At 37.3% G+C, this 13307-nt stretch overlaps 1 pseudogene; it reads right to left on the reverse strand.

Moving 5' to 3' along the window:
- Positions 1-12052: 12052 nt before the first annotated feature.
- LOC129506003 (L-lactate dehydrogenase B chain-like) lies at positions 12053-13024 on the reverse strand (annotated as a pseudogene).
- Positions 13025-13307: the final 283 nt, after the last annotated feature.

The raw sequence follows: 13307 nt of genomic DNA on the forward strand, positions 1-13307 counted from the left end.
GGTAGGATGGTTTTCTATATGGCACCATCCTAATGACCTTGGAGGGTAATTTCGAATATGTGCATTTTTGTTCTTACTTCCTAACCCAATCCTCCCCCCACTGCCCGCCACCCCCAATATATGGTGCAGCTTGCCTGTGGTTCAGAGGTAAAACACTGCTTCATCTCTGTGGTTAGAGTTCTGCTACCAAAAGATTATCTTCTCTGAGCTCTCAGAGAACCCTGAATGCATTATCTATATACATCTGTCTGTGTTCAAAGAAGATTTTAGGCCATTTGAGTTGGAGGCCATATTTTATTTATCGTCTTCTCTTCCAGATATTTAGAGCAGTTTGGGGCACATAACAGGTACTTAAAGTATATTTGTTAAATGAATCAATAAATAATGAATGACTCACTAAAACCAAAATGGGGACTATAATGAGCTTTTTTTTTTTAAGTAAATTTTCATGTTTAATTTACCCATGGAATGGTTGATTTTTCCTAAACAAATCCTTTGTTACTAAGATTTCAAATAAATAGTCCTGTGGTATATTATTATAGAGGAATTAATGATCTAAATTCAGCAAGATCCATGTAAGCATTTAGTCAAAATGCTGGCTTGCAGTCACTAGGCTGAAAAATAAAGCTCCAAGGAACAGCTGCATAAAAGCTTCAATGCTAAGGACTCCGTCATATTAGTGGCATCTGAAGAGCAGCAGATTGTTTAAAAAGTGCCTATATTGGCTCTGCCTGCCCATTGCCTACAGGTTACAGCTTTGGAGATGCTTTATAAAAACTAGAGCTTCAATAGGAATGAAAAATCAGAGTATTCTTTGCAGAAGACCTAGGATGGAGAAAGAGCACAGTCTCCATTACTGTCTTGCATGTTTCTAGCCTGGAAAAGTACAGGCCAATTCAGAGAACACCAGACAAATTCTCTAATGCCCTCTGGGGTAACTCTCATCTACAGTATAGCATAGTATGGTATGGTATGAAATAATATAGTCTAACACTGTATACTTTCAGTTTTCTTTCTAAATTAAGTGGAGGCTGGTGATACTTAATATTCTCTCATGGTCAGTATGTTTATGAAGAGTTACGGTTTTGACAAAGTAGATAAATCAGGTAAAGGGCATTAGGTGCTTTTGTCCTTACTGTGTCTTCTTTCTCCATATGGTTCATCAACATACCTAATGGTGAAATGGAAAAAAAAAAAAGTGAGGTGAGAGGAGGTTTGGACTGACTTCCTTCTTTATAAAACAAAGTGTTTACGGATCAACACAGTGCAGTATAATCCAAGCACATGCATGTCAAGAAGCTTCCTACTAAATGCCTACTTGGTATTGGAGAGATTAAGTAAGGAAAGGACTTGCTGGCAGAGATGGCCCGTGGGTCTTATTTTGAAGAGGTGAGGAGCATGAATTAGGGAAGAAGGGGGGCATTATTTGGCTAGGTAGCGGCGTTTTGTGTACAAAGGTACATTGCACGTGGGAGATGACCAGCAGAGGAGGGTCACTGGAATAGGACATGTTGAGAAACAAAAAGATCCGATCATGGGCACCTGGGTGGCTCAAGGGTTGAGCATCTGCTTTTGGTCATGATTTTTGGTCATGATCCTGGGGTCCTGGGATCGAGTCCCACATTAGGCTTCTCCCTCTGCCTATGTCTTTGTCTCTTTCTCTGTGTCTCTCATGAATAAATAAATAAAATCTTAAAAAGAGACAGAGAGAGAGAGATACCTGATCAAATAGATGTGTCACTGGGAAGACATTTCTCCTGAATTAGATTAATGGTAGATGCAACCTTGAGGTAAATTTCAGGGGTTGGTTAGTCATTCAGAAAAATATAAGAAATTTTCTAAGCCAGAAAGAGCCCCTTTCTATCATTCTTGACTTTTATGCCACACTTCTAATGACTTCATTTCACAGCCCAATCCATTTTGATATCCTTGCCCTTTTCAAAGCACCATAATGGTTTTCCCTTCTAGCTGCCTTGAGGAGAGACTGCACCTCCCATTGTCAGGGCTTTGCCAGCCCTGCGTCTCCTCACTGCAATCACACGCTGCCTGCAAAATAAGCAAACAGATGCCCTGGTTCTTTTGGAATGAACACATGTCAGAGACAGAACCATTATCAACTGCTCCAAAATTGCATTTTCACCTGCTTCTGTGGAGTGTGTTGTTCTTATTTAGGAGGAAATTATTCTGAATATTGTTTAGAGGCTATCACCAGAACTAGCCTTGCCTTTTCCTTTCCTTCTTCCCTAGTGATCTCATTCGCTACGCTACCAAGAGTTCACCCCTCCCAATTGAAAAGGTTACTGATCTCATCCTGTCTGGTTTCCATAGGAGTGAGCAAGAGTCACCCTGGCTCCAGCGCTCTTAGGTTGCTTGCTTGGTGCACTCGAATATGTTCTCTCTGGTATTGTTGGGAATCAGGGCCATTCTCTTTTCCAGGGCATTCTGAGTTGCATGCAGCCTCCCACCTCATTAGAGAACACATTGTTGGAGGAGAAAGGGAGCAGTGGACAAAAAATGTGAAGCAAAAGAGCATGGAGCTGCACTAGGACCCTTGCCATCCATGTCTCGTGGCTCTGCTAACCAACCATTCATGTCTCTGGGTCTCATGAATTCTGTAAAATGGGAGATTTGGACTAGATCCTGTTAAAAGGATGTTCCAGATCTACCAAAGCTATGACTTTATATCTTTCTAGGTAACATATCCATTTATATTGAAAACAGATGTAAAGATAAACATATTTGTATTTTTTTTTAGAAAGCCCCCAGAAAACAGACTTGCAGGAAACAATTTGTTCTGGAGACAATATTTACAATTTTCCATAGTGCCCTACAGGTATTTGAAGGAGCAGAAGATCTGGAAAGAGGGGATCTAGGCTCCCAGATAAAGGCATTGAAATTTCCTCTGAGTTCTATTTAACATGCACTCTGTCTCTCCCTAGAGTCAAAGTTCAAAGAGGAGGCTCAAACAGTATAGCACAATTTAAAAAAATAAACTGCCATGCTGTTTTCTAAACATTCTCTTGGCATCTTATGCCTTACCTGAGAAGTGACCTATAGTCATTGTTCAGGAAAAATTGCAATTTTTTTTTTTTTGGTATTCTGTGACAAATATTTAAGTCAAACAGTGTCTCACTCAAGGAGCAGCTGAATTCATTGTAAAATGGCATCACTGATTATGGTAACTTAGGAAACATTCTTTATCTTTAGCTCAGTGGTAATTGTAGATAAACTGGTATGGAAAATGTGACAGAGGGAACCAAAACAAACCACTCTTAAGAGAGGAGAAAAAATGATGTAGCTCTACATTTATTGAGGCCTTCCTGTTTTAGAAATGGATTAAAAAAAAAAACAACCAAAAAACTTAGGGGCACCTGGGTGGCTCAGTCACTTAAGTATCTGCCTTTGGCTCAGGTCATGATCCTGGTGTCCTGGTGGGGAGTCTCCTTCTCCTTTTCCTTCTGTGCTCTCTCTCTCAAATAAATAAATAAAATCTTTTTAAAAACTCACAAAAAAACCTATGTTAGTAAAAGCTTCTTTTTAAAAATATGTGTTTTTAGTGGGCTCTGAACTATCTCTAATGAACTATCGGGGGAGAAGAAAAATACTAACATATCTATTGCATCCCTAAAATTGGTCTCAACTTATCCTATAAGTATTGCCAAATATTCTTAGGTTTCAATGCCATCTTTCTCTATAAACTAGGAACATGGAACTGATGCACTTCATATGGTTGATATAAGAGGACAATTACAAAATGGGCTAGTAACAATTGATGAAAAAAATGCCAACAAAATCATTTATAAGCAAGAACAAGAAACAAATTCCCAAACAGGTTGAGTTCTGTCCAGCAATAAATTCCTTGATGTTTCTTTGAATGAAGCCCAATAACTAGTTGCTCATATCAAGCATTCACAATCATGTAGAGCCAGTTGGGTGGCTTTTCCATTCAGACACGAAACCCTAGATCTCTTAAGAGATGGTTCATGTGTCCCAGCTATTGTCACTTTAGCTATCTCTTTGTTACTATAATTCAGAAAATTCTAAGAAAATCTCATGTGATTTATTTAAGATTTATTTTTATTTTTAAGTAATCTCCACACCTAATGTGGATCTCAAATTCACAACCCTAGGATCAAGAGTCGCATGCTTCACTGACAGAGCCAGCCAGGTGCCCCAAATCTCAGGTATTTTAAAAGAAGCTATTTGATTAAATTTAAATCATTTGAAATATTTAATTAATTAAACAACTAGTTAATGTATATTGATTTCAAGACCAAAAATGTAAACAGTAGAGAGTGAAGCCCCACTTTCCCATCTGCCCAGTTCCTAGCTCTTCCTCATCCCCTAGTAACTCCAGAAGCTTAGCCAGTTCTGAACTGAATTCAGAAAAACTGGATTGTATGCTTAGATAACTCCCTTGTCCTTTGTCCTTTCTAACATATTTCAAGATGTTGCTTTCTGATGATATAAGAGAGAAAAAAGTTCTGTAGAAGTAGAAGGTTTCTTGTCCTATGGAAAATAAAGAAGATATTTCTTTATTTTTTATAAATAAAGAACAGATCTCCATAAAAATATTGTCTTTCCAATGTAATCATACAGAAATAACTAGCTTACCAGGATAATAGGAAATTACTAAATATGGGCAGTAAAGTCAATCTCTGTAATTGATTTTGTTGTATGTTATTTATGTTCTTACAATGTTTCATAATCAATTATAATTAGAAGCATATAATGAAGTCACCTGTAGCCATTGGGAAAACTGTACAGTATGAGATCCCAGAATAAGAGCAGCTATACCCGTTTCTACTGTATGGTTTTAAAAATGCATACAAGAAATTGTTAATAAGAGGGATCCCTGGGTGGCGCAGCGGTTTGGCGCCTGCCTTTGGCCCAGGGCGCGATCCTGAAGACCCGGGATCGAATCCCACATCGGGCTACCGGTGCATGGAGCCTGCTTCTCCCTCTGCCTGTGTCTCTGCCTCCCTCTCTCTCTCTCTCTCTGTGACTATCATAAATAAATAAAAATTAAAAAAAATTAAAAGAAATTGTTAATAAGAAATTCCTGAGAAATGAATAGGGTGGTGTCTTTGTTTTTTTAAGAACCAGAAGTCCAAAGATTTGAGCTTATCATGTTTAGGTGTTCAGTGTGTTGTAGCACATTCATAATGTGGATGATTTAAAGTTCTATAAAAATTGTTTCTCATGCATTTATTTTGAAGCAAGCAACCAGGAATCTCCCAATTTGGTGAGAAAAATAGTCCAAACTGTCTCTGTAGATGTGCCTCTTGCACAATTCTGGAGAATCCATACTGAATCGAAAGTGTCTTATCTTTAGATAAGAATACATCTTCAAGGAATTCAAATTCATGAGCTGGAAAAATAGATTTATTGTCTTCAATGGAACTACCCACTGGGGACTTTCATTTTCAGGAATCACTTGAGAGAGATCCTAAAGATACTTTTGAAGTTAAATGAAAAATTTGTCTCTTACCTGCTTCTGCCTCAGGCCAAGGGAATCAGTTTGATCCATTTGAATGCCCCCCATCCTTGCTTATTCATCTTGGAGTGTCATTTTGAATTAATTCTTCACAAAAATAAATAAAATATTTTGTTAGGTTATTTTTGCCTTATTCTACATTTATTTTTAAAATTTACTGACTATCTATTCTTAGATTTTATTTATTTGTCCTGTATTGTTTCAGTTACTTTTATAGATAATATGGTTTTCTTGCTTTTTTAAAATCTTGGGCAATAATACTTTATATTATTTAACATTTTTATCTTCATTGTTCTTTGCCTTTCTATTTTTTATTTTATTTTTTCCACATTTTATTTATTTTTCCCATTGATTTTTATTTTGGCTTCTTTGATCTTACCATTTTATATTTCTAGTAGGTTTTCTTAGTTAATGTACTTATTTAATTTTAATAGTTTCTTTAATAATTAAGCAGGAAATAAAAGTAGGGACTTCTTTTCTATTTTTTCCACATTTGACACTTCACTAAGAGTCTAAAATTATTGTTTTAACTAATTGCCTGTTATATTCAGCCTAACAACTAATCAGGCTAGCTCAGCCGGTATATGCAGTTTCACTTTTTAAAATTTAATTTTATTTATTCATTCATGAGAGCCACAGAGAGGGAGGCAGAGACATAGGCAGAGGGAGAAGCAGGCTCCCTGTGGGGAACCTGATGCAGGACTTGATTCCAGGACCCCAGGATCATGACTTGACCAAAGGTAGATACTTAATCACTGACCCACCCACGTGCCCCTGATCTCATTTTTTTTTTAAGATTTATTTATTTATTTGATACTTAATCACTGAGCCACCCACGTGCCCCTGATCTCATTTTTTTTTTTAAGATTTATTTATTTATTTGGGAGAGGGAGAGCCAGAGAGCATGGGGAGGAGCAGAGGGAGAGAGAGAGAGAGAGAGAGAGAGAGAAATCCCAGCAGACTCCAAGCTCAGCATGAAACCTGACCTGGGGCTTGATCTCAGACCCTGAGACCATGACCTGAGCTGAAACCTAGAGTTGATGCTTAACCAACTCTACCACCCAGGGGCTCCTGTAGTCTCACTTTGAGACACACACAGAGAGAGGAAGAGACATAGGCAGAGAGAAGCAGGTTCCCTGCGGGGAGTCTGATGCCGGACTTAATCCAGGGAGTGTGGGATCATGCCCTGAGCCGAAGGCAGGCACTCAGCCACTGAGCCACCCAGGTGTCCCTGTAGTCTCGCTTTTTAAGTTCATTCTGCAAAAAAAAAAAAAAACAAAAACAAAAACAAAACAAAACAAAACAAACAAACAAACAAAAAAACCAAAAAACAAAAAACAAAACGAAACAAAAAAAAAAAAACAACTATTTGATGTAATTGAGCACTTGGAAGTTAAAAAAAAATTATGACAACCCAAATTATGGTTTTCATTAAGTAATCATTTTTGGTGTACTGTTGTTTGCTTAGTACCATTATTTGAACTGAAAAATAAATGTCAGTTTTGGAAATGTTTGAACAGATGGAGTCACCTGAATAATTTGATTAATTTATAACGATCTATTTCACTTAAATAAGCCCTCTCTGTGGAATTGTCAGCATGATAAAGTAGGGAAAAATGGTTGTGTTGTTGTCAAAATTATAATATTTAAGGATTTTCCACAAGATAAAAATGATAATCTTATACAAAGTCATGGAAACTGTGCAGATAAGTTTCTTAATGGAGGTGTTGAGGAAAAGTTTATGGACCAATTAAAAAAATAAGGACCAGCTCATCATATTGTCTCTAGTCTGTCTACATAATATATCTAGTACCATTTTAAGGAGAAAAAGGAGGAAGAGGAGGAGGAAGTGAAGGAGGACAAACGGAAGGAAGGAAGGAAGGGAGAACAAGAGGTAAGAGAAAGAAAAAAATCTGGATGTTTATGATCAAAGTAGAGAAAACATGATTATACAAATTACCAGAGTCTTGTTATATCTACCTCCTGCTTTCCAGCTGCTAATTTTAGATAACCTTACTGTCTAAGTCCTTCCCTTAGGATGGGTATGGCTGGTGGGGGATATGATCTTCAAGAGCCATCTAGGACTAACCCTTGACCTTTGCCAGCCTTCCATATGAAGCTGCTTGGCTTGCTCTTATTTAGGAAGTTATGAGGCTGAAGTTGGGTTTTTTGAGACATATTAACAAGCAAAATACTCACTGCCTGCCTGTATAAAGATCATCCTTATAGTGCTTTCTTGCTTCCTTAGCACTACTACTTATTTTCCCAGTCCTTTTTATTCAGAAGAAGACTCCAGTGTTCTTTCATCATTTTCTTATTTTCCTACCATGGTCCAGTCAGAAGAGTGAGGGTCTAATTATTATTGTCTAAAGAATCATCTCTTACTCAGGGTGACAGAATTGATTCTTAGAAATCTGACACACTAGGACAGAATCACCCTTGATTTATGGTGCAGTTTAAGTCAATACTCAACATCTAGCACTAAATATGACTGGTGTGTCTTTCATCCTTCTTTTTCTAAGAAGTCACTGAAACACTTTTTTGTTGGTACCGGTGCTCTTCTTCCTCACCTTCTTAAGAGGAAATAAGATACAGAGCATTTGGTGGAGAAATAATTGTAAGCCCCCTCCCCATTCCAATCATGCCAACTAGAACAGTTTTACAAATGAAATAATAGACGAAAAAGTGAAAACCTTAGTTTGGTAATTTGCCAGCATGTAAATAAAACAGATGGCTGGGTTGAATGAATTTAATGAAACTGATTGCTATGTATAATATGACACAATCTTTGTCTCTACCATTCTACTTTGAATGGATTTAAGTAGTTTGCACCTAATTTTAATTTATGTGGCTTTCTTTAAAGAATGATTAATGAAATCTCATTTCATTCCTAGTCCCTTAAAATTATTTTTTGCTAAGGCTTTTTCAAATGGAGGCTATTGATATAGAAGGCTCTAATAATCTGCTGTTAATGGATGCCAGAGAGCTCCATTGATTGATTGGTTCTCTCCTGTGTGTCAGACTGAAGTCTCTAGTGTCAGAGATGACACTTGCTTGGATATCAGTTAATAATGATATTGAGTAATAATGTTATATTCATATAGCATTTTTTACTTATAAAAATATTTATTTCACTCTGACATAAGTCTTATGTAGTAGAGAATGTGTTATTTCATTTGACAAGGAAGAAACTAGAATAATAACGACAAGGCTAGAGGTCCCTTGACTCTCATCTTTATTTGAATAAAACTTGGTATTTCCCTGCTAGCATCTGCCCCATACTGTGGGTATCCCTCAGAGGCTTTGAAGTTCACCAAATTGACTTACTAGGAGAGAGTAGCCTATTATAGATAATAACAAAGGTAACAAGCTCCAACATTCAATTAGTAACCCAGAAAACATTTACTAGCTAAGGAGCAAGTGGGGTAAGTTATTCTACAGAGAACAGTCAACTTATTTTCCAAAGAATTGCACATTATTTACAAATAAAGTTTGAGGTTCTCTAATCCAATATTCCTGTATATGCAAGAACACTCTCCAAAACTTCACAGAGAAATATTCAGCCCATTGAATCTTGAAGCAATAGGGAAGCTATTATATCTGAGGCAAACAGATCTAATTGATGATTTTTTATATTACAAAATTCTTCCTTAGTAAGCCGATACAAGCCATCTTATAACTTTGATCTAGTCTCCTTCCTATAGAAGCACACAGAATAAGTTTAAACCATATTGTAAATGGGCCCTTTAAATATTTTTAGAGTTTAAAAAAGTCATACCTCATAGGAGTTTTTTTAAACAGGTTTTTTGAAGTATAATGGTATACAAAAGAAACAGCATACTTCCTGATTTCAAAATATATTATAAAACTACAATAATCAAAACAGTATGGTACTGTCAAAAAGACATATGGACTAATGGAACAGAATAGAGAGCTTCCAAATAAATTCACACATGTATAGTCAACTGGTCTTGACAAAGATAGTCTCTTCAACAAATGATGTTGGGAAAACTGGATGCCCACATGCAAAAGAATGAAACCAGACTCTTATATCACACACAAGTCAACTCAAAATGGATTAAAGAGTTAAACATAAGACCTGAATGTAAAACTCTTAGAAGAAAAGAGGGAAAAGCCTTCCTGATATTGACCTTGATGATGTTTTCTTGGATATGACACCAAAAGCTTAGGCAACAAAAGCAAAAGTAAAGTGAGACTTCATAGGAATTTTAATGTTCCTTTCGCCAAACAGGAAATTGAAAAAATGATGGATCTTGTTCAGAGTAAGCTGGCTCCTGAAAGATTTGGGAGCAGGAATCCAGAACTTCAGATGCTCATTTCTTTTAATATATATTTTATTTATTTACTTGACAGACAGAAAGAGAGCACAGAGGGAGAGGGAAAAGCAAGCTTCCCACTGAGCAGAGAGTCCGGTGCGAAATGGGGCTCAATCCCAGGACAATGATATCATGACTGAGCCGAAGGCAGATGCTTAACTGACTATACCACCCTGGTGCCCCTCCAGGTGCTCTTTTTATTATTTTTATTTTATTTATCTTCACCAAGAAGTCTCTGGAGAAGCAGGTTGCTATCCTAGTCACATAAATCATAGTAAAGATTTTTAGATAACAATATACTTTAACTGAAATCTACAGAGACAAGTGAACACACAAAAAAATCAACATTAATAGTTCAAAGTCACTATATAACAGTGGGGAATAAAGTAACATGCAGATAAAAATATATAACTGTGGGCAATGAGGGGATCTGAATTCTGATCTGTTTTACCACCTAAAATCAGTTTAATAATAAAGGTATATCATATCATGTTCTGTTAGCTATGTTTCCTAATTTGCTTTATCTTATGAAATTATAAATCATAAATTTCTTTTCTGATACCCAACTCATAGAGAGAGATCAATCAATCCAGATACAATTTTGAGCCAACATGACTGGTAACCTTGGTGTTTTAATATGTTGCTTTGTATTTCTGGACTTCATTCCCTTAGTAGTAAGATAAAGTTGTTCTACTTCAAGTTAGCGATATCTCTGTTCTAAGATTTGTGGACCATCAAGTTCTAATATTCTATGATAGGTTTATGCAGGTTGGATATAGTCTGGAAAATAAATAATATTTTAATATGGTTGAGTAGAGAAACCACATCCTCTATATCTCTTTGTATTTCCCATAGTTCTTTTTTAAAATATTTTATTTATTTATTTGAGAGAGAGAGCAAGTGAGTGAGAACTCATGAGCAGGGGCAGAGGGAGAGGGAGAAGCAGACTCCCTCCTAAGCAGGGAGCATAATGTGGGGCTCGACCCCAGAATCTCGGGACCCCAGGATCATGACCTGAGCTGAAGGTAGACACTTAACCAACTAAGCCACCTAAAACTCTGAACTCTCTCAATGGCCACAACCACTGTAACCCCTCTGTGAGAAGAAAAAAGACAGAACAACAAGAAGACACTCAATAAAGCTTTCTATCACTAACCAAAGGGCAAAAAAATTGGCAGCCTTGCAAGACAGAAAATTTTTAGAATATTCTATTCTAAAATCTATCAGAGATCTTACCTATTCTAACCTCTATCACAGATCTTACCCTCCCCCAGATCAGCAAAGGCCACGGGGATGGTGTCATAAAAGGCTAAGCAGGGAACAGAACTCTCATCCTCACAGGACACCAACCAGTCTCAACCCTGGTACCAGCAGAAGCCGCATGGGGAGCCTGGACTTCCACCTTTACCCTGAAGTAATGAGGTCTCCTCTCCCTCGCCCCATCCCCCGGGTTTGTATCAGAGGAGAAGCTTGACCTACCCCTGCCTCTGCCTCTGCCACTTAGTACTATGGTCACATTCCATACCTTGATATTATCAGTTCTGTAACCTTTCCTTACATTCAGTTCCATGTATTCTGTTCTTAGACCACCAGTTCCTAATTTTCTCTCTCAGCCTTTCTAGAAGCAAAACCTCAAATATCCTCTCATTTACCAGCCTTTCTTCATTGATTTAAACACCTTTCCATTATCTTTCATCCCCTTGACATTTTTTCTTCTTGTTCATCCACTTTGCATTCCATGGTTAATCATTTTAATCCCTTCAATGACTATAGATTTAATTCTTTTGCTTCTCTGGTTTGTTGTTCTTGTTTGGTGAACCACAACATGGGTTAAAAAGAACCTCTGTTTACTCTATACTTTGACCCATATAACTGGATATGAATGGAAAAAGCATACAGCTATCTTGAATGGTTATTCTTTAGATTCATGACTATGAATCTAATGACAGCAAGAATATTCATAAATGCTGCCTCTGGCAATATTGCTACCTTTTTTTCCTGCTTTCTTTCTTTCAGCACACTAGGATAGTTACTCTTATTTTGTTCAAGGGCTCATATTGCAAGCATTAAACCAAGCATGGACTTTGATTCTGTGAGCCCAGATTCACATATCTAGGAAGATCAAAGCAAACTGTGATCCATGTATATGGATGAAAAACCAAGGGCTCACAGTTAATCACATTGAAGTTTTAATTTTCTACAGTCTAGAAGCCAGAAGTTACAGGTCTTTTAGGTCTTTCTGGATGTCTCACAAGGTATCTGGACTTTTCTTGAGCTGAGCAACCTCATCATCCTTTAGCTTCTGGTTGATCACACTGATTAATCTCTGAGTGTTGAGGATACACAGAAGGCTCGGGAAGACTTCATTCTCAATGCCCTGGATTCCCTTCACCATCATTGACATTGGATGACAGTGGATAGTTTTCAACATGGATTCAATGGGATCAACAACATTTAATCCATTTAGCTTGATGACTTCATAGCACTTTCAACCACCATTTTATTCACTTCCAATTTTTACTGTCATCATTGGTTCCCATTTCTAAATTCAGTTCCTGGAAAGAAATGCCTGCCACATTCACTCCACCCTTCAAGGCCACACTTGAGTTGCCATGTTCTCCCCAAATCCATCCATGGTGGCTACTGGGATGAATGCCAAGTTTTTCAGCCATAACATAGTGAAATCTAGCAGAATCCAGATTATACCAATCTTATTGTGCTTCCAGTCACTAAGTCCACTTAGTTTCCAGGTAACATATATAAGAATATCCACTATGTTGGAAACCACAATTAAGATACAATCAGGACTCTACTTGACTGTCTGAGGAATAATGAATTTGAAGACATTAACATTCCTCTGCACTAGATTGAGCTGGCTCTTTCCTTCCTGCTGGTGGTCTCCTGCAGTCACCACCACAATCTTAGAATTGGCAGTCATAGAATCTTTATCTGCCATAATATTAGATGTCTGAAGAAATAAGCTCCCATATCATAAATCCATCATTTCTTCTCTGAGTTTATCTTCCAAAACATCCACAAGGGCAAGTTCATCAGCCAGAGACTTTCCCAGAATGGTGATGGCACATGCCATACCAACTTGTCCAATACCCACTATAGTGATCTCATTGTGGGGGATGGTTGCCTATTCTTCTGCAATTGGTGAGAACAGTTTTTCCTTAAGAGTTGCCATTGTGCCCAGAGACAAGTGGCTGTAAGAGTCACGCAAAGAAGACAATGTCAGCTGCCTGCCAATAATGTTACATTTCTTTAGTTCATTCATTCTTAGTGAGGGTTATATTGCTCCAGCAAGCAAAAATTGATTCTAGGAGGAGAGGAGTGTAAAAAATTAAGAAAAAAGGGAATGAGAAGCGTTGATCTATTACATTCACTTTTATACTTTTCTGGAGATGACTTCTGACCTTTCTCTTCAGTCTTTTTGAACAAGCATTTGCTTTAGTGCTATTTCACTGGCT

Source organism: Nyctereutes procyonoides, unplaced genomic scaffold (assembly GCF_905146905.1).
Source record: "Nyctereutes procyonoides isolate TBG_1078 unplaced genomic scaffold, NYPRO_anot_genome, whole genome shotgun sequence".
Lineage (NCBI taxonomy): Eukaryota > Metazoa > Chordata > Mammalia > Carnivora > Canidae > Nyctereutes > Nyctereutes procyonoides.